Genomic DNA, 25,564 nt, shown 5'->3' with positions numbered 1-25,564 from the left:
CAGGAACTACTCTTTTATAGAGTAATCTGGTCCAGTTCACTGTAGATAGTTTTATATATTTAGAACCTTTATCTTTTAGTCAGAGAAACCTCCAGATCATTCCTGGCTGCTGAGGGTCTCCTGCAGCATTACTAACGATGCTGGGGTTTGTATTTTTAAAAATAATTTAATTTAGAATCTTATCTTTAGATTACAAAGAAGTATCAAAGCACAGATTATAAGTGCTGTGCGAGTGATCACTGATACTCAGCAAATCACCTTGTTTGTGATTATTTGGTAAAGATCAAGGTCACAGGCTTCCTTCCTCCGGCAGCCAGACAGGTAACCCAAGTATGTGAAGCAGGCTGGCCTGAGGGAGTATGTGTCCCTTCTAAAGGGAGCAGGGCTTCTTAATTCTGGTTAACAGCAGCCATACAGGAAAGTTAGTCCAAAGTGCCATTCTTTCACATTTGTTGACTCTTCCCGACAACCCCAAAACTCATATTTCTATTTGAAATTTCTGGATTAAAACCAAAAATGCCACGTGGGTCAAATGTCTTCAGTTTACCTGTTTTCAACCTCTGATATAAACCTAGATAGGCAGCGACGCGGCTGGGCAAGATGGCGGACAAAGAGAAGAAAAAGAAGGAGAGCATCTTGGACCTGTCCAAATACACTGACAAGACGATCCTAGTGAAGTTCTAAGGAGGCCAAGAAGCCAGTGGAATCCTGAGAGGGTTTGACCCGCTGCTCAGCCTCGTGCTGGACGGCACCATTGAGTACATGAGAGACCATGACGACCAATACGAGCTCACAGAGGACACCCGGCAGCTGGGCCTGGTGGTGTGCAGGGGCACCTCTGTGGTGCTCATCTGCCCGCAGGACGGTATGAAAGCCATCCCCAACCCTTCATCCAGCAGCAAGATGCCTAGCGGCCGGGGCCGCCCCTCCCCCAGGACTCAGGCCACCCGTAGGAACGGAACTTTCCTTTTTGTATAGCTTATGTTTTTGTAAAATGAATGTATTAATTCATTGCTTTGCTTGTTTACTAAACAGACTAGGATTCCCTTCACCATGGACCATGTCTTAACCACTTTTTGTTTCCCCAAAGCCTAGAACAGTGCCTGGCACATAGCAGAGCACAAATATTTGCTAATAAACTGAACTGATCTCTAGATAAATGAGGGCCAGAGAAGGGTATGTTTTTTTTAGAGCTGGATAAAGCTATTAAATCTTGTGGACACTTTGGAAAGTTAAATGTTCACAACTATTATAAACTGTCCGTTCCAGGCAGAACATTCCTTTTAGCGATCTGCAGACTTCAAAGCTCATTTTTATGGATGTGTTCTGTCAGGAGAAGATTAGGTTTGGCTTTATGTACTTTCATGGAGAAAAGATGGACAGAGGGTCTTAATTTATGTAAGAAAGTAAAAAGAACAGGCATTAAGTGAAATCCTATTATTATTTAGATTATTATAGTTTCTCGGGTTATCAGAAATATTATGACTGAATTAACAAATTACTTTGGTTTAGTTAGAATTTACTCACAAAGTGAGAACTGAGGAAAGCTTTCACTTTGCCTATGGAGCATGTGATAAAATGCAAAAGAAATCAGGGGATTTCTTCAGCTCCTCTAGTGCCTCTGAAAACTGGTGATGAACCAAGGGTTCAAGAACACTGACCAGTGGCACTACAATGACCCCCTGAGGATTTCAGTTTAGCTAGGAAATGATTTTTTATAATTCCCTTTTCATTGCTGCAAGTAGGTAAGCCCTCTTAAGCTCATGCATTATTTCAAGTCAACACTGATTTATTTCCCAGTTACAACTTTTAGGAAATTTTTCAGGATTCTGCAATGCCCCGACCTTTAGCCTAAGGCACCACCAGATGTGAGTTTGGATTGGAGTGGGTACTGTTATTGTCATCAGCCACATTGTACAGATGAGTACACTGAAGCTTAGACATGAGAAGCCTGGACTTCAGTCTAGATCAGTCTTTATCCAAAGAACATGCCAGTAACCACTACACCCTTCTGCATTCTGAATCTTGCACTGCTGGAAGTCTTCCCATCTCGCTGTCACTTCTCCTGTGCTACCTTATGTAAATAGTTCACATAACAAAATAAAACAGGAGGCAAAAAAGATCAATCAGGATTAAGAGGGTTGCTATATAACCTTTAAAACACAAGAAAAATTACAAGAAAAATGAACAAATCCACAGTTGTAGTCAGGGATTTAAAAATATATGTTAAAGAATGACAGAGCATATTGAAAATATATAGACTCCTGCATATGAAAAATATGCTTTCTTTTCAAATATTTACCATGTATTAGGTTATATAGGAAAATGAAAGTTTAAGTACAAATTCTTATTGAATCAAGATTATACAAACCATTTTCTCTGATGACAGTGCAACTAAATATCAAATTATCTGTTAAAAATTCCCAGTTATTTGAAAATTAAAAATCAGACCTAACTAACTCATGGTTCAAAAAGGACACAGTGTTGATAGTGGGGGATTTTGTTATGTGTGTGCAGTCAGGAGATATGTGGAGACGCTGTACTCTCTTCTCAATTTTGCTGTGAACCTAAAAGTGCTCTAAGAAATAGAGTTTATTCATATTTTTGAAGGATACACACATGTATTCTTGCAATGAAAATGACAAAAACTTTAGAGTTGAAAGACAATGAAATTCTAACTAAAACAGAAAAGGGAAAAAATCCATAATTTCCTCTCTAGAGAGCCATGACCACTCTAGAAAGCCTGGTGTATATTCTAGGAGGATATAGCAAGTGTTTACTCTGCCAAGCTTTGTGCCTCACATTATTATATTTAATTCTCATAGCATCTCTATGAGATAGGAACTATAACTTACTTTAAGATGAGGAAATAGAGTCTCAGAGAGGTTGATTTGCTCAAGGTCTAACAGTGGGAACTAGCCTTACATTAAAATCTAGGTTTTCTGATTACCATACCATGCATATGGTCCATAATGCCTGTACTCTGCTTTTTTTCCTCCCTCTTACTTTACTTTTCTGTCTCAATACTGCATCCTTTTCAGTGGAAGCATTGTATTTCCACCATTACAAACAACAGAGCAGTGGAAACCCACATACACACACGTACTCTATTGTCCAATTACTTCCTTGAAATGACTACAAGTTGTATTCTTACACCAATTACTTATTTCTAAATTAAGATCTAAGTATCTTTTATTCCATTTATCTCCCCTTATTTCATGCCATTAGTCTGTTGGAGAAACTGGGACATTTGTGGTTGGAGAAACTGGATTTTATAAAATATAAAATTTGGCTGACTACTTCCTTGTGGTATCATTTAACTTGTTTCTCTATCCCCTCCATTTGCTATAAACTGATAACTAATATAGAGGTTTGGTTAGATTCAGATTAATTTTTTTAAAAAAGCAAGAATACTTTATAAGAACCAATTGCATTTTTCTGATGAAAGCAATCCACTTACTTTCGATGTTCTAAACCACCTTTTGTTAAGATTAAAGTCTTTCTAAACAGTGGGCGTGGTTGCCTCTGAGGGCTTCACGAAGTGAACCAAGATGGCCTGGCATTACAGAACACCAGTCCCAATGACGCCTGTTGTATTTCCTAGTCGTAAGTCTCAGGCACATGAGATCTCTGCCCAGTGCATCTTCTCCACCTCTCCTTGCCTTCTTTGACCAATTCAGAAAGCTTCTCTAATGTGCTTCTCTTGAGCACAAACTACTTGCCATCTGTTTCCTGGGGTCCATTTCCATTGTCTTATGGATACTTTCACTCTATTTCCTTATGCCACCACTAGTACTATTTAAAGGAGAATTTCCACATGATCCTGCTGTATCTGGCCTTAATGATGAGCACTTGGAGGGAATTCTGCTAAGATTCTACAGGTCACCCATGTCAACTGTTCATTTTCCCATGTCTATTCTTGCCTTTCCTCTTGGACGTGACATTATCATGTAGCCTTACAACCACAGCGTGAACAATCCTCCAGCACAATTTTAGTTTTCTCTCCCTTGCTTACCTCTCAAGTCTGTATTTTGGGATAAGCACCCACGATGGCTCCGTTTAACTCTCTTCCCCAAGTGCTACCTGGTTTTACTGGGTTCACGCCAACCTTCAGAATGTGACCCAGCCAGAAATCCAGATCTAACGTAGTGGTTAAGAGCAGAGGCTCTGGACGCAGGCAGGCCTGGGGTTGTAATTGAGCTGTACCACTTTCTAGCTGCCAAGTTATCAATACATACAAGCGTAAGTTTCATCTTCTATAAAAAGCAGATATTAATACTTACTGTATGGGATTGCTGTGAAGATTAAATGAGGCAGAGCAAATGCCTAGGCCAATGCCTGGCCCATGTAAACACCCAAAGAATGGAAGCACTATGGTTAGTGTTATCACATCCCCATGCTCATCCTATGTCTCTAGCCCTTTAGTTTCCACCAGCCATGGAGACATAGTCAGTATATCATAAAATGGTATTTAATAGAGAACAGATATAATAAAATGATGAAGCAAAGTCAAATTTAATAAAGTCTATATAGTTTAAAATAGTAAAATGTTCCTGAGGGTATAATAAAATTATAGAGCTAGTAGGGGGTCTTAGAAGCAACCAAATCCAATCCCTCACTTTACAGATGAGATCACTGAGGCCCAGACAGGTTGAACAACCTTCGCTGAGCTCCTCCACCTACTGAAAAGGTGCATTGCAATGTGCACCCGTGTCTGCCTTTGGCAGGGATGTTTTCCCTCTACTGTGTATGCATTTGATAACGACTCACTTGAGATTTATCTTTTGGCCTTGTACTAATGACTGGGATTATGAAACAGAAATCGAAAATAAAAATCTCTCAGTTGTACTTCCTAGGCTTTCTGATGAAATGAAAGAAGCAACAGAAAAAAAAGAGACATGCTTACAAAGTAGCGGGGACAGAGTCTTTCAGTAGTGGAGCCAACATCCGTTTCCCTTGCTGGTAGACAGCGTTTGGTTCCAGAGACTGTGCTCCTATATTTAAATGTTATGTTCAATGAAAGAACAAAAAGATTCAAAGAGTTCCCTTTGAAAATAATTAGAAAATTACCACTATAATACACAAGAGGAGTTTTGCTGTATCTTCACATTTAAGATCTGTGGGTGGAGCAAGTAGAAAATGGAAAGCAAGGCACCATGACAGGCCACTGCTGAAAGGAGGTCTGTGTGACGCCAAAGGTGAGGTTTAAAGGTTGCTCACTTTTGCTTCTCTTTAACTATCCCTTTAATCTGTCTCTTGCTAATCATTATGCATAGACAAATATGATTATCAAATTTTAATTGCACCATCACAGACACGTATAAATATTGATAATAAAATAGCATTTGCAATCTGCTTTGGTAATTTTGGGACTGTAACTGTGCTTTAATTTGTACAAATGAAACACATTTGATTTGTCTTCAGAGTGGTTATTATTCTATGCAACATTTTCCCCTGGATTATCCATTCCAGTACTATTGTTCTAAAAACTTGGTTGGTGCATATGAATACCATAATAATTTTAATCTTTCAATATTTTATATTCAGTTTTTTCAATTAAACTTGGTTGTATTTCACACTGTTCATTCAGTTATTCACTCACATTCATTCACTGACTCATTCATTCATTCAATAAAATGATCAAAGCACCTACTCGGTTTCAGGCACGATATTAGACCCTGGTGATACAGAGGTAAATAATGTATGGCTCTTGCCTCATTAGACCTACTGTCTAATGGCATCATATTCATCCTCTTGGCCTTAATTAATTACAACATATATGCTAGTGACTTTCAGATGTCCATTTCCAGACTGGTCTTCATTTCTTCTCTGAACTTTAGGTCCATGCATATTCAAATGTCCACTGGACAACTTTACTTGTTAGTTTCCCTCAAAATCTATGTGTCCCAAACTGAGCTTTTTTCTTTCTCTTAAAACTGCCTCTCCATCCAAACATTCCCAATTATCGGAACGATACCTACGATCCTCTAAATCCAGAAATTTGGGATTATCCCTGACTCCCTCTCCCTCATGTCTTTTTTTCTAATAAGTCAATGAATCCTGTCAATTCTACCTCCCAAGCAGCTTTAAAATTTGTCCACATTTCTTCACCCCTACTGGTACTATCTAGTTTCGTCTACTATCATCTCTCATTTGGATTAGTAACAGTGTCCTAATTTGTGTCCCTGCATTTAACCTCTTCCTGATACCCCCAACCACTCCATTCTCACGGGCTGCCACAGCGATCATTCTAAAAGGCAAGTCTGATCATGTCACTCCCTTCTTATCTTATTCTGATCAATGGCCTTCCCATTATTTGGGGGATAAGAACCTAAATTCCTTAAAATGGCTTCCACAGCCCTCCACTCGCCCAAGCCTCTACCGCCTCTCCAACTTGGTGTCTTGCCAGACTGTCTCCGTTTGTAGTGAACTCCTTTCACTACAAATGCATGTGCTCTCTCATTTTTAGGTCTTCCATGGGCTGACTCTTTGCCTAGAACATGCCTCAGCCTCAGCTGAAGGACGGCTCCCTAGAGAAGCCTTTTCTGACCTTCTGGCTGGTGTTAAGAGCCCCATAACCTGCAGAACCTTCCACTTTCCCTCCTATGACACTTACCCACTTTATTGTTATTTCTCAGGTGTCTTTCTTCCTTCCTAGACTATAAGAACTGGAGAGTAGAAAACTTGTCTAAGTTGCCCACTATCGTATGACATATGGTAAATAAATATTGGTTGAATAAATGAATGAGGCTGACAAAATGAATGTTGTCTATGATTGATGCTCTAATAGAGGTATTCATAGAATGCTTAGGAGCTCAAATGAAGGACATCTAAATTGGAGTTACGGTTCAAGGAACACGTACACTGCTCTTAGCACAGTGCACAACACACAGTAAATGGACTCTGAAGGATCAGTAAGATCAATGAGAGTTCATTTGACTATTCAAGGTGAAGGGTGGTAAAGTATGCCACCCCAAAATGTGCCCTTTTGGCAGAGTTATTTTGAGCTGCTTATTTTAAGAAACAGCAGACAGAGGAAAAGCTTTGAAAACAGAGTAGAAGTTACCCTTTTGTCAGGGAAATTTATATGTATAAAGGAAATCTCCATTTATTAGAGCCTCTCTCTCTTTCTTTCCCTTTCCCTACCAGCGAGAGAAAGATGACTAAATCACCAGAAACTCTCATGAATGGAGATTTAAAAGAATGTAAATCTACATAACAAACCCTCCTGCTCACGGCCATCTCCCCATAACTGGCCTCCTCCACACCATTTTTTATTTTTTTTAGCTTAAGATGGTATTTAAGCCTGGATCCTAAAGCCACCTCTTTGAGAGTTACTTATTTTTCCCTGGGCATCTCTCCTGTATACATGTTAATAAACTTGTTTGCTTTTATTAATCTGCCTTTTGTTACAGCTGGGAAGTTAGAAGGACAGAGGGAAAATTAATTTTTCCTCCCCTACGATGAGAAGAAGGGCATTCCAGGAGGAGGCGGTACATGTGATATAGCGCAGGTGTGAATCAGCAGAAGTTACAGAAGCCACACGCTGTTCTATACGGTTGGAATAAAGAGTGCATGGGTGGATGGTAGGTTGCTGGGAAAGGAAGCTACTAATGGAAGCAAGATCTGATCATGAACCATGTGTCATAAACCAAGCAGTTTGAATGTTATTCTGAAAGCTGTGGGGATTCAGGCCAAGAAGTGACATATATTTTGGAAAAAATTCCATGGTTGCTTTTGGAGGCATGAATTTGATGGATGGAGGTGGGGGCACCAGTATGGTGTGTGGTGGTGGGTGGTGGTAGATTGGACTAATCAGTGAGGGGGTAGGGCAATAATTCAGGCCAGAGGTGATAAGAACCTAAATAAGGCAGCGACAGTGAAGATAAACCCATAGGGCTTGGTGACGGAGGGGATAAGGAAGGGTTAGTGAGCAGGGAGGGCCTTCGATCATTCCTAGGATTCTGGTTTGGGTGAATTTATAGATGGTGTCTTTTCTCTGTAAGTTCAGGCTGGTTCGGGGGGAAGATAAAAATGGTAATGGCTTGTATGGGACATGGAGACATTTACCGAAAAAGCAGTGAGATGAACAGTGGCTAGATCCTCACACCAATACCAGAGCACTTATTTAACCAGGATGTAGCCAAGGAGGCTCAACTCTTGAGTCCCAAACTAACTCCTTGAACCCTATCAGGCCCTGAACTATTGAGACAAAAGCCACATGGTGCCTTGGATCTCCCTGTCCTATGAAGACTTCGAAATCCTCAGTGAGAGAGGAATGAAGGAAGAAGAAAAGGAAACTAGATGAGGGCTGGAGAAGCTGGGTGTGAGAAGCTGGGAGGGAGGGTTGAGATGAAAGTGGGGATCAAGTTGTGATTTATTTGGTAAGAGGAAAGGACACGGAGAATAAGGAAGAGTGGGGACTCTGGAGGATGGATCAGTAGCAGGGCAGGGGGACTTCTCTGGTGGCACAGTGGTTAAGGATCCACCTGCCAATGCAAGGGACACGGGTTCGAGCCCTGACCTGGGAAGATCCCACATGCTGCAGAGCAACTAAGCCTGTGTGCCACAACTACTGAGCCTGCGAGCCACAACTATTGAGCCCACATGCCACAACTATTGAAGACCATGGTCCGCAACAAGAGAAGCCACTGCAGTGAGAAGCCTGCGCACTGCAACGAAGAGTAGCCCCCCACTTGCCGCATCTAGAGAAAACCTGCACACAGCAGTGAAGACCCAACATGGCCAAAAAAAAAAAAAAAATAGTAGGGCAGTACCTGGGGAGGTAAATGAAAGCCTGGAATGGAAGAGAAAAACATGGCAGTGGCTATGCTAAAGTCATATTAAGGGTTTGGTAGCTGAGAACGACCTAAGAGTGAGGACATTTAACACTGTTCACTTTGCTGTGGGTCCTTTTCAGACCCCCGTTCAAGGCACTTAAGACAGGGTCAACATAGGGCCTAGAGTGCCCAGTGCAGCCCCTTGCATATGGTAGGCACTCTACAAATATTTGTCGGATGTATTCATAAATGAACACCAAAGGTGCAAACAGTGGTTTCCGTTAGGAGGAATTCTTGCCACAAAAACTGTGGAGCAAGAAGCTCTAGAATTTTGGGGGATGGAGCTTGTCTTTCACGGTGGGGACAAGTCTTCTAAATAACTTGGTGGCCTGTTAATTGCACTACACAGCAAGCATTCAAGCACTGGGGCCTGCTGTGATAGATACAGTTAGCCCAATCAACCAATCTATCAAGAATCTCAAAGCAATTGAGCAGCTCAGTTGGATGGAACTGAAGTGCTGTTGTGTTAACCCCAGATACCTGGTTTCAAGGAAAATTGAGCTGAAATATCCCCTTATTCTATCAATCTCATTCCTGGAATTAGCAGTGGGCTCAAGAGAAGACTCCTTGCTTGAATCAGTGACAGGTCTCTTAGTTGTAAACTTAGCAGATTTGGGTTATTTGAACATGTGATCATTTAACTTTTTAAAAAATATGCCAGAGGTCATAATTCTCATTATAAAAGTATTTTACTACAATGCCTGGGAATTGAAAGGCCTGCAAAAGGCTCTGTTGATTCCAAGCTTAAAGGTTAAGTATATCATGACATGATGGAAAGGAAAACCCAGGTCTTACAGAAGAGACCTTATCTATACACAGGTGTGCGTGTGTGCCTATATTCACCTACTTGTACTCACCATGGGCCTGAATTTACTACCACAGGCTGAATAAAGCACAAAGTGAGGAGTCAAGTGAGACAGAGCTATAGTTGCTGTGGAAACCATAGCACTGACCTTCATGATACATGTACCCTGAACTCTAACGCTCTGTAAATGACTTAATAATGGATAGATTCACTTTTCAAAAACAATCTCAAAAACTTATTAAACTGAAATCTTAAGAATGGGAAGGTTCTATAGTTGTGTTTTTGTAAATTTCAGCTCTAGGTGAATCCTTTTTTCATAGCTAAATCTCTGATAATTGGAGGATTTTGTTGTTGTTTGCTTTAAATACAGATGTACAGAATAGAGGCTGATTCCATAGGACTGATATGGGCTCTATCAGTAGTTACAATCAGAGATACGCTAAAAAAACTTATGGATATTCCAGTGTATTCTTAATGTGTTTTCCAGTTGGTCTTCGGGAACATTTCAATTCTAGCTGAAAGAGGCACTGTACTCTAAAACATTAATGGTCAGCATACCAAAAGTGGCAGCTCATTTACGTATGTTGGGACCCAATTAATCCTTTCTGATAACTTTATCTACTTGGTTTATATCCAAGACTGCTGGCAGGAAAATCATCTCTGTATTTCTTTCCAAATATAAAGTTGGCAGATTTCACCTGCTTCCCTTTATATATATTTTTATCCTCAAAGGAAAGAAAGATCTTAGAATTTTTGTGAAAAACTGTTACTCTTCAATGAAACCCAAATTATTTTTAATAATGATAAATGTTGTAATATTCTTAGGTGATGAGTAGAGTCATTTTTGAACCGTCAATGTATGGCATGATTTCTCATTAAAAAACAAAACCCTCCCTAATGACATTTAGGGGTGACATAATCATGGTAACAGTATAGCCCTCTTAATTTTGAGATTAAAAGAAAATGGATTCTATCTTCATAGCTACTAGCCAAAGTAAATATATCTTTGTTCCAAATCTCCTGTTATCTCAATAACACTATTTTTGACCTGTGTTATGAGAAATGCATGGTAAATTAATACAATTTGCCAGTGGCCTGCTCTCGAAACCTATGGGCTGATCGAATCCTTATATAACAAAACTCTATGGCCCACACATTTTTGCCACAGGATAATTTTGTTATACCAAGTTCATTGTTAAACACATTTTCTTTTTGTAGAGACTGGATAAGAAAAGTTGTTGATGCAGCAGAATAATATTTTGAAATATTACTGACTATATTTTTCCTTCTCAGTCATTTCCCTTTACTCTCAGCCTGAGAGAAATATACGTCTTAGAGAAGGGAGAACACAAGCTGGTAAAAACAGTCATACTCTTAGCTTTGAGCTTTCAAAGACAGTCTTCAAAGCCAGAGCTTTCAACGCTGAGAGCAAGATTCTTGATAAGAGAAAATTTTTTATGTTATTATTTGTTTATGGTTTCCATTCCAAAAGTTTGAATATCAAGACAAAGCATGGAGGTCTCAGAGCATAGACTTGATACAATAAACATAAAACAGGAAAAAATTCTTCAATAAGCACAGAATATTTTCCTGCAGTGTGAGAGGAGACAGAAGCATTTCTGGGATGGATGAGAAGCTTGGCAGAGAGGGAGAGGAGAAAAGAGAGCTCTCTTTCCCATTCTGCTTGAGTCTAGGTAGGGAGGGGAGTGGGGTCGTGAAAGACAAAATGTCCAGAAAAGTTTGGATCTGACTCAGGGGATTCTTGCCCCACTTCTTGTCTGGAAAAATAGAGCTCCCTAGGTGAGGTTTTAGGCAGAGAGGACCTGAGGCTGTCCCATGGAGAGCGTATGGCCCCAGAAGGTAGCCCAGCAGCTGGGAATTTTCCATGTTTTCTAGAGGCACAGGCTAGGACTTATAGTTGGGACGAACAAGAGTTATCTGAGTGAAGAGAGTGCAGAAGTGAGTGCGGGGGCTTTGATGGTGGGCACGACTGAGGAGAGAGGCCAATGAATGCCTAAGGAGGAGAGAAAGCAGGATTAGAAACCAGAAGAGGACAGAAGGCCTCACAGACCAAACCACCATCCAAGGATGTACAAGCCCTGGAACTTCTTTAGTTCTGAGTTACTGAGTACTGATGACTAAATATTTACCCCAAGGAGACTAAGTGTAACCTGGAGATGTAATCAATACATTTGAAATTCCCACATCAGCAGAAATAAGGGCTCAGGAAGTTCAAGTATGGAGAAAAAGACATTTATCTTTTTTTTTTTTTTTTTTTACATCTTTATTGGAGTATAATTGCTTTACAATGGTGTGGTAGTTTCTGCTGTATAACAAAGTGAATCAGTTATACATATACATATCTTTTTATATTAATTACTGTACTTTTTAATCTCCAGAGATTCTATTTGATCCTTAAAAAAAAACTGCTTTGACAATTTTATAGATTCATGCTCCTTTCAGATATTTTCAAGCTTTAAAATTTTCTTAACTATGACAAGCATCTTCTTTTAATAATCTGAATGTGGTAATTCCAATATTGGAAGTTTCTGAGTGTCTGATTCTGCTGTCTGTTCTTCCTACTGGTTCTTGCTCCTGCTGCCTTGTTTCTTTGTGTGCTTGGTAACCTTTGATTCTGTGTTGCTCATAACACTTGAGAAAGTATAAGTTAAGGACTCTCAAAGGCTCTATAAGATGAGCTTCATTTCTCCTCTGGAGAAAGTTTGCACTTGCTTCTCTTGGGGGTTTGAGTAGACAGTCTGGTACCACTCTAAACTAGATTTTGGGCAGTGATACAAATTTGGGGCTGTACATTTTAGGCTTCAAATATTCCTATGGTTACAGCCTCTTGGGGTCTGGGTTTCCTTTTCTTTTCTTCCTGCTCTGCTCTGTGCTGGATTAAAGCAACTCTTTCCATGGCTCTCTGAGTGGGGTGGGAGGGGATGAGCTGACCTCTGTGTTCCACTTTAATGTGGGGTTCTCCTATTATACTCTCCACATTTGGTGGGCCCTGGGATCTGATTTCCATTCCTCTCACCCCAGGAATCCATGGAAGCCACAGCTCAGTTTCATAGTCCAAATAGGCAAATGCCCTTGGAACAAAAGCAGCTCCTAGTGCTTGGCCTACTTTTCTTTGTTCTCATCTATTCTGGGCCTAGTAATGCCTTACTATGTTTTGGCTTACTGATGTTTTTTAATACGATGAAAAAATATTTTATTCAGTACTTTTAGTAACTTTCAATAGGAGGACTGGTCTGACTAAATTAGCTCAGCATCGCTAGACATCAGAAGTCATGCTTGAGTTATGTGAGTGTGAAATTCATGCTCACTAGATCTATGGTGAGGTAAGAAAAAAAAAAAAATTAAAAAATGTTCTCAACTCCGGAATGGATCAAGAGAACTGACAGAATAGTACTGTTCCTTTCGAAAAGCTCCTTGTAGTTTTGGCAAATCAAGCAAACTGGTTGGGTATGTTTGGGAATTTAAGCAAGTTCTTTTCATAAGGGTAGTAGAGCTATTTAAGAAAAAAGTATGAGACAAATTTAATGGTATCATGCTGATTACAGAATTAAAGAACTGCAAATAATTGTCATTTACCTTTTCCCCTTAAATTTTGGGTCTTTGATTCTAAACAGAATCTGGAACATAAGTAGAGAGCAGATAAATTATTATTCAGAATTAATTTTCAAGTAGCAAGAAAATAAAACCCCGAGGTTTTGAAGACATGAAATAGCTTTGTCATGAATTTTGTGTCATGTTTGCTATAATGGCTTTAATTGAATTATTATTACTAAGTCCTTTAAAAGGATATAAAACCAGTAGGAGACCAAGTTCCTACTGCAGAACTTGGAATCTCTTTGGGGAGGACATGCACATAAAAAATGTAAGCTCCACAAAGGGCAAGGACTTTTGTCTGTTTTGTTCACTACTGTATTTCCAGGGCTGAGCGCAGATCCTGCTATGTAGTAGTGGATTGATAAATATTTGTTGGATGAAGGAAACAACTCAGATGGGTATAACTTAACAATGAGAAATAAACTGACCCCACTTGCAGTCGCTTGACCTGAGCTCCAGATGACACGAACAACTCTGAGGTTGGACGGTTAGGTGAGACCCAGCTGCATCTTGAGAAAGGTTTTGAAATGTGATGGACCCACCATGGACTGTTGATAAGGAAGACTTGCAGTGGGCGAGATGGGGAAGGGTTTCACACAAAGGAAATAAAGTGTTTGCAGATAGGAAAGGGATATAGTTGATTTAATCTAGGACAGTGTTTTTAAAAAAATTATTCTATCTACCAGAGTCTTATCTCCAAATAAATTTTATGAGGAAGCACAAGTGGAGCTCTGGTTGGAATGGGGATGGAAGCCTGTAAGCCAATGTTCCACTCTGCCCTCCCCCACTGCAGTGGCAGCCCCTTTGGTTCTCCACGGAACCTCGAGAACTTTGCTGAGTAGTCTGAAGGCAGCTTATGCTGGTCCAAGTGGACAACTGGGCTGGGGAGGAGTTGGGGATGAGGCCAGTGAGAAGACATTGGGGAGACAGAGGGAAGGCCTTTCATCATCAAGGGACAATTCTAAATATAATGAGGTGATCCAAAGGAACCATGGTAGCATGATAAATGTAGACCTTTAGGAGTGCTCCAAAAATGATAGAAGAAAAACACAAGGGTAGGACATCAGCTAAGAGACAGCTGCAGTGACCCAGGCACAAGCTGTGAAGCTCTGAACTTTAATGTTCATGTGAATTATCTAGGTAGTTTATTTAAAATTCAGATTCCTAATTCCTACTTCTAGAAATTCTGAATCAAGAGGTTTGCAATGGGGCTCAGAAATAGGAATTGTAAAAAGCATCCTTGATAATTCTGATGCGAGATCAAATTTAGAGAAATAGTTATAGCTGAATATTTCTCACTTCTACTCTCCTCCTCTTTGTTAATTTTACAGTTAAAAGTATATTAGGGGGCTTCCCTGGTGGAGCAGTGGTTGGGAGTCCACCTGCCAATGCAGGGGACACAGGTTCGTGTCACGGTCTGGGAAGATCCCACATGCCGCGGAGCGGCTGGGCCCGTGAGCCATGGCCGCTGAGCCTGCGCATCCGCAGCCTGTGCTCCGCAACGGGAGAGGCCACAACAGTGAGAGGCCTGCGTACGGCCAAAAAAAAAAAAAAGTATATTAGGGACGTAGAGATTATCATACTAAGTGAAGTAAGTCAGACAAAGACAAATATCATGTGATATCATTTATATATGGGATCAGTCATAAAAAAAGAACAAAATAATGCCATTTGCAGCAACATGGTTGGACCTAGAGATTTTCATACTGAGTGAAGTAAGTCAGATAGAGAAAGACAAATATCATACGATATTGCTTATATGTGGAATCTAAAATAATGCTACAAATGAACTTATTTACAAAACAGAAATAGAATCACAGGTGTAGAAAACAAACTTATGGCTACCAAGGGGGAAAGGGGGGGAAGGATAAATTGGGAGATTGGGATCGACATATACACACTACTATACATAAAATAGATAACTAATAAGAACCCACTGTATAGCACAAGGAACTCTACTCAATGCTCTGTAATGACCTATATGGGAAAAGAATCTACAAAAGAGTGGATATATGTATATGTATAACTTATTCACTTTGCTGTACAGTAGAAACTAACCCAACATTGTAAATCAACTATACTCCAGTAAAAATTAATTTAAAAAATTATATTAGGGATATAGAGATTATCATACTATGTGAAGTAAGTCATACAGAGAAAGTCAGATATCATATATCACTTATATGTGGAATCTAAAAAAATGACACAAATAAACTTATTTACAAAATGGAAATAGATTCACAGACATAGAAAACAAACTTATGGTTACCAGAGGGGAAAAGGGGTGAAGGGATAAGCTAGGAGTTTGGGATTAACAGATACACACTACTATATATAGAATAGATAAATAACAAGGACCTACTGCATAGCACAGGGAATATAGGGAACTATATCAATATCTTGTAATAACCTGTAATGGAAAATAATCTGAAAAAGAATATATAAACATACATATATATGTATGTATATATACCTGAATCACTTTGCTGTACACCTGAAACTAACACAACATTGTAAATCAACTATACTTCAATTAAAAAGGTATATTAAGAATAAGGAGGAACGACTTAAGTCAGCACCATCTTATTTATTTTTTTAACATCTTTATTGGAGTATAATTGCTTTACAATCTGTGTTATTTTCTGCTTTATAACAAAGTGAATCAGCTATACATATACATATATCCCCATATCTCCTCCCTCTTGCATCTCCCTCCCACCCTCCCTATCCCACCCCTCTAGGTGGTCACAAAGCACCGAGCTGATCTCCCTGTGCTATGCGGCTGCTTCCCACTAGCTAGCTATTTTACGTTTGATAGTGTATATATGTCCATGCCACTCTCTCACTTCGTCCCAGCTTACCCTTCCCCCTCCCCGTGTCCTCAAGTCCATTCTCTACGTCTGCATCTTTATTCCTGTCCTGCCCCTATGTTCTTCAGAACGTTTTTTTTTTTTTAGATTCCATATATATATGTTAGCATATGGTATTTGTTTTTCTCTTTCATCAGCACCATCTTAAACTGAAGGCATCAGTGGAATATACAAATGAAACAATGGTTTGAATGTCAGTTGTGGAATTTGAGCCCAAAGGGAATTTTATAAGGATTGTGTTGGTAGAAATAACTGCAGTTGCCAAGGGACCCAGCTCAAGTAGGGTCTTGCTCAGATTACATGCTTTGTCTGGTGTGCTTAGGTCACCAGATGGTCAGTCCATTTCAGTCATTTCTCTGTGATAATGTCCTCTGGGGATGTCTAGAAGAAGTACATAGTTTCCTTCTAAGATCTAGATTTTCAAAGATTTAGTATATAGCTCAGTCATCTATTGTTTTGAATTTATCCTCCACAAATTCATTTAAACTCGTTGATTTTTTTTTTTTTTTTGTAGTTCATTGACATCACTGTAACCCAAATATAAATGGGCATGAAGTAATCAAGCAGCTGAACTCTGACGAGATGCACCAGCCACTTTCTCATGCTTCTGAGCTGGAGCTAAGGTCTTTCCTGAAGCCATTTCATGCTCATCCGGTTTTCCTGGCAATTATTCAACCTTAGCAGTATCTTCTTCAGACACTCAGTATTCACTTAATATGGTAAAGAAAAGGGAAGGAAAGAAAACTAATATTTATTGAGTGTTCACTATGTACTAGGTCTTTTAAATATGTTATCTCATTGAGAGGTTGGATTATTTTTATTTTAACGATGAGGAAACTGAGGCTCAGAAAGGATAGGTAACTGAGGTTTAGAGAAGTGAAGTGAGTTGCTTAAGATACCTCGCAGCAAGACAACAGAGGAAATTAAGCAGGAAAGGAAATAGAAAAGAGAAAGTTTTGATCACTGGTGGCCATTGAGAATGTCTCCAGCTATTGAGAATCATGTGTATTCTCTGCTGGAGAGGTTGGGCTCCTGTGGAAGCCTCCTTGTGCGAGATCCAGCATCCTCTTCCTGGAGGCTCCATGCAACACTCAGAGGGCTACTCCCTATCGTCCTACAGTTTCCCCGGCACGTGTGCAGACTGCAGGGACAGGGTTCAGACTTACCCTTCCAGAAATGTTCTAATCCAGACCCTCTCCTTTTTTAGACAGAGTGAGCAGTGGGGCAGAGGTGGTGGTGATTTGCCTAAAATCACAGAGAAAGATAGTAACAAGGTTGGGAGCAGAAACCAGACCTCTTAAGCCCCTGAGCACCTCCCTGTGCTAAACCAAGACAATGTGGGCTTCCGTTTGCTCCTTTGAAAGTCTAGCTATGAAATCAATGGGAGCATAGAGATGCCTTTGACCAGGAACTAAAGATGAGGAACATGTCCCCGGACTAGCAGGACCCCAGTTAGAGAGAGTGGTTAGAGCAGTGCTTCTGCACCAGGTTCTAGGGAAGCCGAATGTTCTCTCCCTTAGATGGGCACCATGTGGTCCAGGAAGAGTTCTTGATGATCAAAGTTTGGGAGATCTAGATTAAAGTTATATAAGTGCCTTTTCTAAGAATGCATGTCTATATATCTGAATATATACATGAATCACTTCGGTGTACACCTGCAACTAACACAACATTGTAAATCAACTATACTTCCCCAAAAAAGTACCTTTTCTGAAAGATCTCTCAGAACCTTTAATATATAAATGTGATACTCAAACTCCAAGATGTGTCTATTAAATACATTTGTGGACAGGCTCCCCTTCTCACAGCCTCCCCACCTCCTTTCCCTGACCTAGCACAGAACACCTATTAGTAGCACATGGGAAGGTCTGCAGAACATAGTTTGGGTAACACCAAGTTATGTCAAGTCAAGTAACTAAATTGGAAGATTTTTTTGAAGCCCAACTGACAACAGGTCCAGTGAAAAGAAGAGACGAGGGAAGTAGCCCAGAAAGAAGGGAAACTACCCCTGAACAAGTAAACTGTTGTACATCAGTGACCTAATGGAATATTCTTCAGGCACAAAAATGTGATAATTTTGAGAATACTAAGATAATGTGGGTAATGTTTATAGACTATCATTAAGCAGGAAAAAAAACCCTAAAAATACAAAATTTTATCTATGCTATGATTGCAACTGTATGAAAAATTACATGTGCTTGGGAACTAGAAGAAAATATGAAATAATGAAATCAATCTTTATAAGGGCCATAGACTCTCCAAAGGCTTGAAAATATTCTATTACTTGTGATGATGTTAGTTTTACAATAAAAAGTAAAATAAAGAAACCTCACCTGAGAATTAATTTTCCCCTTCTTTTTCATTAAAAAAATTTTTTCTCCTCCTCATTCTCTGGGAACCTAAACCTTCTGCAGGATTATAAGAAGTTCGGGGAAATGCCGTTATGCTTCCTTCTCCCACCAAAGATAAAAAAGAAAACAGAGAAGAAAGTTCTCATTAAATTGTGCAACTTTCATTTGCTGCAAGGAGGAGGTTAACCCTGAGTGCCCAGACCTCGTGTGACACATAGTTAACATGGCACCTGCAGATCACTCCAGGCAGAGGCCAGCATGAGCAGAGACCCTGGGGTGAGAGTGGGCCTGGTGTGAGGAAAGAGAGCGAGGCCGGTGAGGGGTGGGGACCGAGTGGACGCTTGCTCTCAGGGTGTAGGGAAGGGTTGGCAGGAAACAGAACAGTAGTGCCTTAAGAAAATGCACACTTCTACAAATGGATGGACAATGTTGAACTTCCCATGAGCCCTGCACTCCTAAAAATGGTGATAGTTAAGAAATCTCGGGCTTCCCTGGTGGCGCAGTGGTTGAGAGTCCGTCTGCCGATGCAGGGGACACGGGTTCGTGCCCCGGTCCGGGAAGATCCCACATGCCGCGGAGCGGCTGGGCCCGTGAGCCATGGCCGCTGAGCCTGCGCGTCCAGAGCCTATGCTCCGCAATGGGAGAGAGGCCGCAACAGTAAGAGGCCCGCGTACAGCAAAAAAAAGAAAAGAAAAGAAAAGCAATCTCCCTCCCCTTTTGTGTTCCTGGAAATGGCTTACTGTAAAGGACCACCCTTCCTCATGTGACTTAGACAAGGCACATGGAGGACTCCCTTGTCTAACTATAACAGGGACAGACACAGACTCTCCCAATGTCCACCTTTGTTTCGTAACTGATTAGCCAAACCGTTTGTCTCCCTGTTCCTGACTGATGGAGACTTTCTCATGATAGAAGCATCCCAACCGGAAAATCACTCCCTCTGTAATATGTCTACTCCTCCCTACACAAGTCCAAGGCGAAACCACGATGCCAAGATGCTCTGATTTTCAGATCTGGGGTGCTCTCCTGATTGCAGTCAGAAGAATAAAAGCATTGTCTTCCTTGCTCCATGTTTTGGATCTCTGACAGGGTATTCGACATATTATAAAACCATAAGAGGGACTTTTTCCCCCTCATAACACATTTGCCAACAAGCCCTCTCTAAATTTAAAATTAACTCTCTTGGGTTGAAATCACCTTCAGGAAGGCTTGAAGAGCAGAGACAGTCATGATTCAAATTTAATTACTAAATTCTGAAGTCATATTCTGTGAGAATTAAATTGGGAGTTAGAGCAAACAGTTCATCAATAGGATCCTTTGGGCAATGTTCAGTATTGAGAAAGCAAGTTTCTCCTCTGCCAGTCAGTGGTATCGATCCAGTAACTAATTAAGTTTAAATTAGTCTATTTTCTTTTACTGGGCTATTTATTACACGGGCTATTTTACTGTACTGGTTTTAATTATAAATAGATAATTTATAAAATTAAAAATATATTTCATCAGTGTTAATAAATTTTTGCTAATAAAAATTTTCACCAATTAAAAAAAATTTCTTATCTATGTTGTTCCTAAAATATGCCTATAATAGCTGGCAGCTAAAATTACTCGCTTTGTTCAACTAGAGTTTTTTGAAATAGTCAATTGCAATTGAAAGTGTGAGAAGGAAACTATCAATCATTCGTACTGTAGTATGAATTAGTGTCTGCAGACTCCTTTTCTTTCACTTGGATAAAATCATCTTCAATGAGGAAATGGGACTTTATAACAAAGTTGTGGGTGAAGGGCAGACTAGGAAAATTTATGGGGATACAGATTTGGGTGAGAATGCTGTTGTCCAGCAGAGATTTTGGGTAGCTAGCTATAGCACAAAAGCTATGGGTTCAAACGAGGATGAGGTGAACACAAAAGGCAGATGAGATCTATTGGGTAATGGTCCTGATCCAATTCCTAGAGCTTTCACAGGTCTGTGAAATAACTAGGGCAATAGGAACACATCTGATAAAGGTCCTTCTTTCAAAACTGGCCTTTGAGCAACCCCAGATGTACATACTGAGAATTCTCTGTGCTCAGTATAACTGAAGGACTGAGATGTGATTGGGAAGTAGATTAGCAGAGTGTGCAGACACAGGTGATGCTGTAAAAAGCGGATCCTCACCGGCACTGGAGATTTCCCTAGGCACTCCCACTCTGCAACACTGTTGGGCCCCAGGACAGGAGTACAGATGGAGGCCCACACACCGTATGTCTAAATATTTAGAAGTCCTCAATTAGGCTGGTAAACTGTTAAATGAATATGTTCCATCCTGCTGTCTTAACAAATATACCTTCATAACTACCTAGAAGATTAAGTTCAAATGTAGGATTCTGTAGGACAGAAAACGCTGGCTCACTGGTCCTCAGCCTGCAGTCTGACTCAATTCTCTCCCTGCCCTGCACCATGGGGCCTTGTGTGTATATGTGTGGACCTCCCTGGGCTTCCGCTCTTAGGGTACCATATGTCCAAATTTTGTCCACATTCTATGTCAACAGCCCCCCTCCACTGGTCACTCCTTGGACCTCTGACCACACACACTGGAGGCACAGTCTGCCCTTGGGGGAAGGATGGAGGTAGAGACCTGTGTAGGTCAGTGATGTAGGCCTGGGATTATTTGAGCAGGAAATTCTAGGGTCCTGAGTACCTGAATCATTGCCTAGAAGGGAGGGCTTGGGTTCTAGGTGGACAAGGCCCCTTGGCCCCTTGAACTCCTTGCTATGGGAGGTGGGGGATATGGCTGGGAATGTGGCTAGAGGATGGCCAGAGAGGGACCCTCTAAAGCACGTGGGTCTAAGGCCAGTGCTGCTGGTACCATGACAGACGTGGTGGGCAAAATCCCTCTGCAGTCATGCCTCTATTGTGTGTGTAGTGTGTTTGCTTTATACTTAGTAACTGTTTAATAAATAGATTTCATTCATAATGTGGATTTAGTTCTTAAGAAATTCACATTATTGACTCTCTAAAATCTTTAGTTAAAAGACTTCGTTCGAGTTTTAGGGAGGCTGGATGGCTGAACGATTGTGGAGCTTGGAGCATACATCCCAGGTAGCAGCTCTCTTGGAGAGCACTGCCTGGTCCTAGTTTATTCCAGCCAGCAGGTCACACCTTTCCATAAGCGTCCCTTCTCCACTCCTAACCTCCTGACATGTGGTTTGAGGGTCTAACCACAGCTAGTGATACTGGCAAGGTCTTTCTACTTTACCCAAGAAACTCCTTGTGCTAAAGAAATGTCTACTTGAAGAACTGACATTTCAAAAATGATTTGTATTGTTTGTTTGTTTTAAGGGATCTGAAAAATAATCTCTGTTGTGGTTCAGGCCAACTAGATAATATTCTATATAATGAAGAAAGAAGGCTCCTCACCACAGGGGATCCCTAAAGCATTCATTCTGACAGTGAAATAGACATTTCTGAAGTATTCAATGAGTTTAATTTGCTAAATAGTAATTAGCTATGATTTAAATAGAAGATTATTTGAAGAACTGAACAGAATAACGCTGTTTATCTTCAGTATAATCTGAGTAATTTCCTGCTCTTGAACTTTGATGTAGATAGAAGAAACTAACATCTGTTTCTTTGGAAGACTATTTTTGAAAAGAAGAATGATAAAGGGTAAAGCCTTCTAGAGCCTGGTACCCTACATATCCAGAGAAGCATGTAGATTCTGTATGTAAACATTAAATCACTCTTCTGAGCCCAGACCTGACTCTTAAGTTTTCTGTCATGGGCAAGAGTGGGCAGGTCTCACTACTCTTTGCATTGGTTCTAATTTCCAAGTATAAGGGACCTCTGCTTTCTCTCGGGTGTGCTGGGGAGGATTTTTGTGAAAGTAAAACTGGCGCTAGCTCATAAGTGAAGTTGTTTAGGGCTGGCAGCATTCCTGAACTGCTCTCAGCAGAGCTGTTCAAACCCATGGTATAGATCAAGTCCACGCAGGCTCAAGGGCGGTTCCTTGGTCTTTGGTGATACAGTCCCCAAAGATTTCACGGTGATGCACATCGTGTCCCTTTTACTTCGGGTAACTATTTTTAGAGTGTGAGAAACAAAGACCATGATTTGACATACACTCAAGCTAGTGAACTCATCATGCATAGCTGGGGGTGGTGTCATCCTTTGCTACTTTCATATATATGAGTGATTCAGGGAAGCATTGGACTATATCTGTAGCTCTGCTTTTTCTTAACTTACAGACTGCATAATTTAATATATGCCATCTTCCTCCTCACCATGATCATTGGCCATAGCAAACACAGGATTTTGCAGAGCCCAGAGAAGTTGTGCCCTGTAATCTTGACAGTCTTTTCCATCTTGGAGAGGAGATATACAAGCACGTCCAACCAACAAGTTCAACATTTCTGTCTTTGCACATCTAAAGACGTGCAAATCAGCTGCCTCTCTGCTATTTCCTCCAGCTCGACCTCCGGCCTTCTTAAGCCCTGAAGCCAGGCCCCCTGAAGCACAGACTCCCTAAAGCGCAGACCCACGTCTGCGGCCAGGGCTCTGTTCTGGGCTCATCTGATCTGATACGGGGCTGCATCAATAGTGTCCTCCTCTACCCTCCGGGTGCTGTTGGGAAAAAGTCGCTTCCAGACTTGAGCTCCGCAGGCCCTGCTACCACTGTGTGCGCTTCACTGTCTCTCCTTGATCCCTGCTGCTACTTCCTCGTGAGTGTGAGTTAGCGTTGCCAACGAGACCTGGGTGTGCCCCAGACACCCCTGCAGCATATCCTACTTGGAACCTGCCCAGCCTTTGGGGCTGAGTTTTTCTCTAGGTTCTCCTTTACTGATAGGGCTTGAATGCATCATTCCTCCCTCTTTATCCTGCTCTCAATTCATATCGATCTTTCTAGAGATAGTTCTTGCCAGTTCTTTCTGGAGGTTTGATTCCTGACACCACACCTAAGGACAGTGGACCAGGTCTTGTTATGCGTGGACAGGTCTCCTCCAAAGACAACTGCTATGAGTCTGGCCTTGACTTTCAAAGATCGCCTGGATTCCCAGTTGTTCTGTCTCGTTCACCTGCTGGATGTGCCAAGAATAGGCACAGGGAAGCAGGCCTGTGTGCACTCTACTTGGGCTGCCCCGCTGCCCTCTCAGGGGCACCGTCTATAACTGGGCCAGTCCTCCCAGGCCCGCCCCAGCTGGTGAGCAGCTTAGCTCAGTGCCCCTCCCCAATGTTTCCAGCCCCAGTCCACTAGGTGTCTATGGTTATGCCTTGTGCCTAATTCATGGCATAAGGAGGCTGAATTTTATATGAATGTGTAGGTTACATTTTGTGTATATATATGAAGGGGATGGCAAAGGACTGATGAAGAAAGTTAAACTTTTTGGGAGCGTGGAGCACACTCACGACCTGGGGCAGGTTTTGCAGAGGAGGTAGATTTGGAACAGACTTTGAACAATCAAGGAAGCGCTTTGATCAAAATATGTAAAGAGGATATTTCGGGTAAGGTTGGATCAGCTCCTTGGAAAAGACTCAGCAAATAATTTCATAGTCCCAGGCACCAGGGTAGGAGGAACTTCAGGAGGAGTGAGCAGCTCAGCACGAGCATCCTGAGAGCAGGGACGTGGCTTGTTCACTGTCGTGTCCTGTGCCCAGCACAGCACCCTGCGCACGCTTGGCATTGGGTAACAGTCCTTCACTGAGTGAATGCTAAATGAGGCCTGAGCATGATGTCTCTTATATGAAAGCCATTTCCTGCTGGGAAACAGCATATTAGACGGTAGGTAACCTTCTCCCTCAGCTCTCCCTTCTGATAAAGGCCAAGCTGGCTTATGCACTTCTGATGATATACCTTGTTCTCTTCGGGGGACCTAGAAGGATTTGCAGTAAGGTTCATTTGCCCCCCCAGAGGAAAACCCTGCCTGTATGGCCTGTTTAGTCGCCCACATGAGAACATTCTGAAGTCCTTCCTGGTAGGAACCCACAGGTGCTTGACATCAGTAACAAGAAATCTAGAATCAGGTAAATACTTGCCAACCTGGCCTTCACCCTGCCTTTCAGATACATTTCACCAAAAGAATAGAAAGCAATGATGATAGGAAACAGTCTATGGCAGGATGAAGACGTCACAGGGAGGTGTGTTAGTCGGGAGGCTGGGGGGATATAGCGTGTTCAGTGTTGAAGTGCTGGGACAGGACCCCGGGGCAGGAGCACACAGGCCACTCATGGAGGCTCAGCTCCGTGGCCTGTGGAGACTTTGTGCCTTATTAACGCCCCAAAAGATCATTTTCTCTCTGAAGGCATTACCCTAACTAAGGCAGAGAGACACAGTGTCAATGATAACTGAATAAATAACGGAACAGAAAAGTTGCTTCAAGTCCACGTGGATGGACAACTTGGACTTTTGTGTGTTTGGGAAGGGATGGAAGAGAGTGAGCACAGCAGAGTGCTCTAGACACGTCTAAACAGCTCAGACGAGAAACAAAAGGAGAAGAGCACGTTCTTTTCCTGGTAATAAAAAAGCCTAAAGGGTTTCTGAGTCTCTCTCTTTGCCCAAGTGTTCATGGAGATTGAACGCTCCTCCGGTTGTACAGGAACAGACAGAACATACCACCACTTCCAGAACTACTGGCGTCAAGCCTGGGTGTCTGTGTGCTGGGATCCCACTGAGGCGCTTTCCTCTTCTATTTATTTCTATTATTTATAGCAACCGTGCAAGTAGGATATTTCTCTTCTTTCCTGAAGATGACAAAACTGAGGCCCAGTGAGATTAAACATCCCACCAAAGTCTCTCTCAGTTTCTTTCTCAGCCTTGGCACTCCCGGCGCTTGGGACCAGATAGACTCTGTGGAGAGGGGAGGGCCTGTCCCGTGCGTTGCAGGCTATTTAGAAGCATCCTTGGCCTCTATGTTCTAAATGCCAGTAGCACCTCCCTGGGTTGTGACAACTAAAAATGTCTCCAGACATTGCCAAGTGTCCCCCGGGGCGTAAAATTGCCCCTGGATAAGAACCACTGTTCACAGCGTAACTGATTAACCTGGGTTTTGAATCCAAACTTGACTCTTTCCTTAGGTGGAAACTAAATTAACATGTAAACATCAGCACTC

General features: G+C 41.4%; 1 protein-coding gene and 1 pseudogene across 3 annotated transcripts in view; one reads left to right on the top strand and one right to left on the bottom strand.

Moving 5' to 3' along the window:
* Positions 1-25,564, bottom strand: part of SCHIP1 (schwannomin interacting protein 1) — a 576,277-nt gene that overhangs the window by 175,598 nt on the left and 375,115 nt on the right. The window lies entirely within an intron of this gene.
* LOC137224420 (U6 snRNA-associated Sm-like protein LSm7 pseudogene) lies at positions 601-985 on the top strand (annotated as a pseudogene).

Source organism: Pseudorca crassidens, chromosome 5 (genome assembly GCF_039906515.1).
Source record: "Pseudorca crassidens isolate mPseCra1 chromosome 5, mPseCra1.hap1, whole genome shotgun sequence".
In the NCBI taxonomy this organism is placed as follows: Eukaryota; Metazoa; Chordata; class Mammalia; order Artiodactyla; family Delphinidae; genus Pseudorca; species Pseudorca crassidens.
The sequence above is the reverse complement of the archived record's forward strand: the minus strand, read 5'-3'. Positions and strand labels throughout refer to the sequence as shown.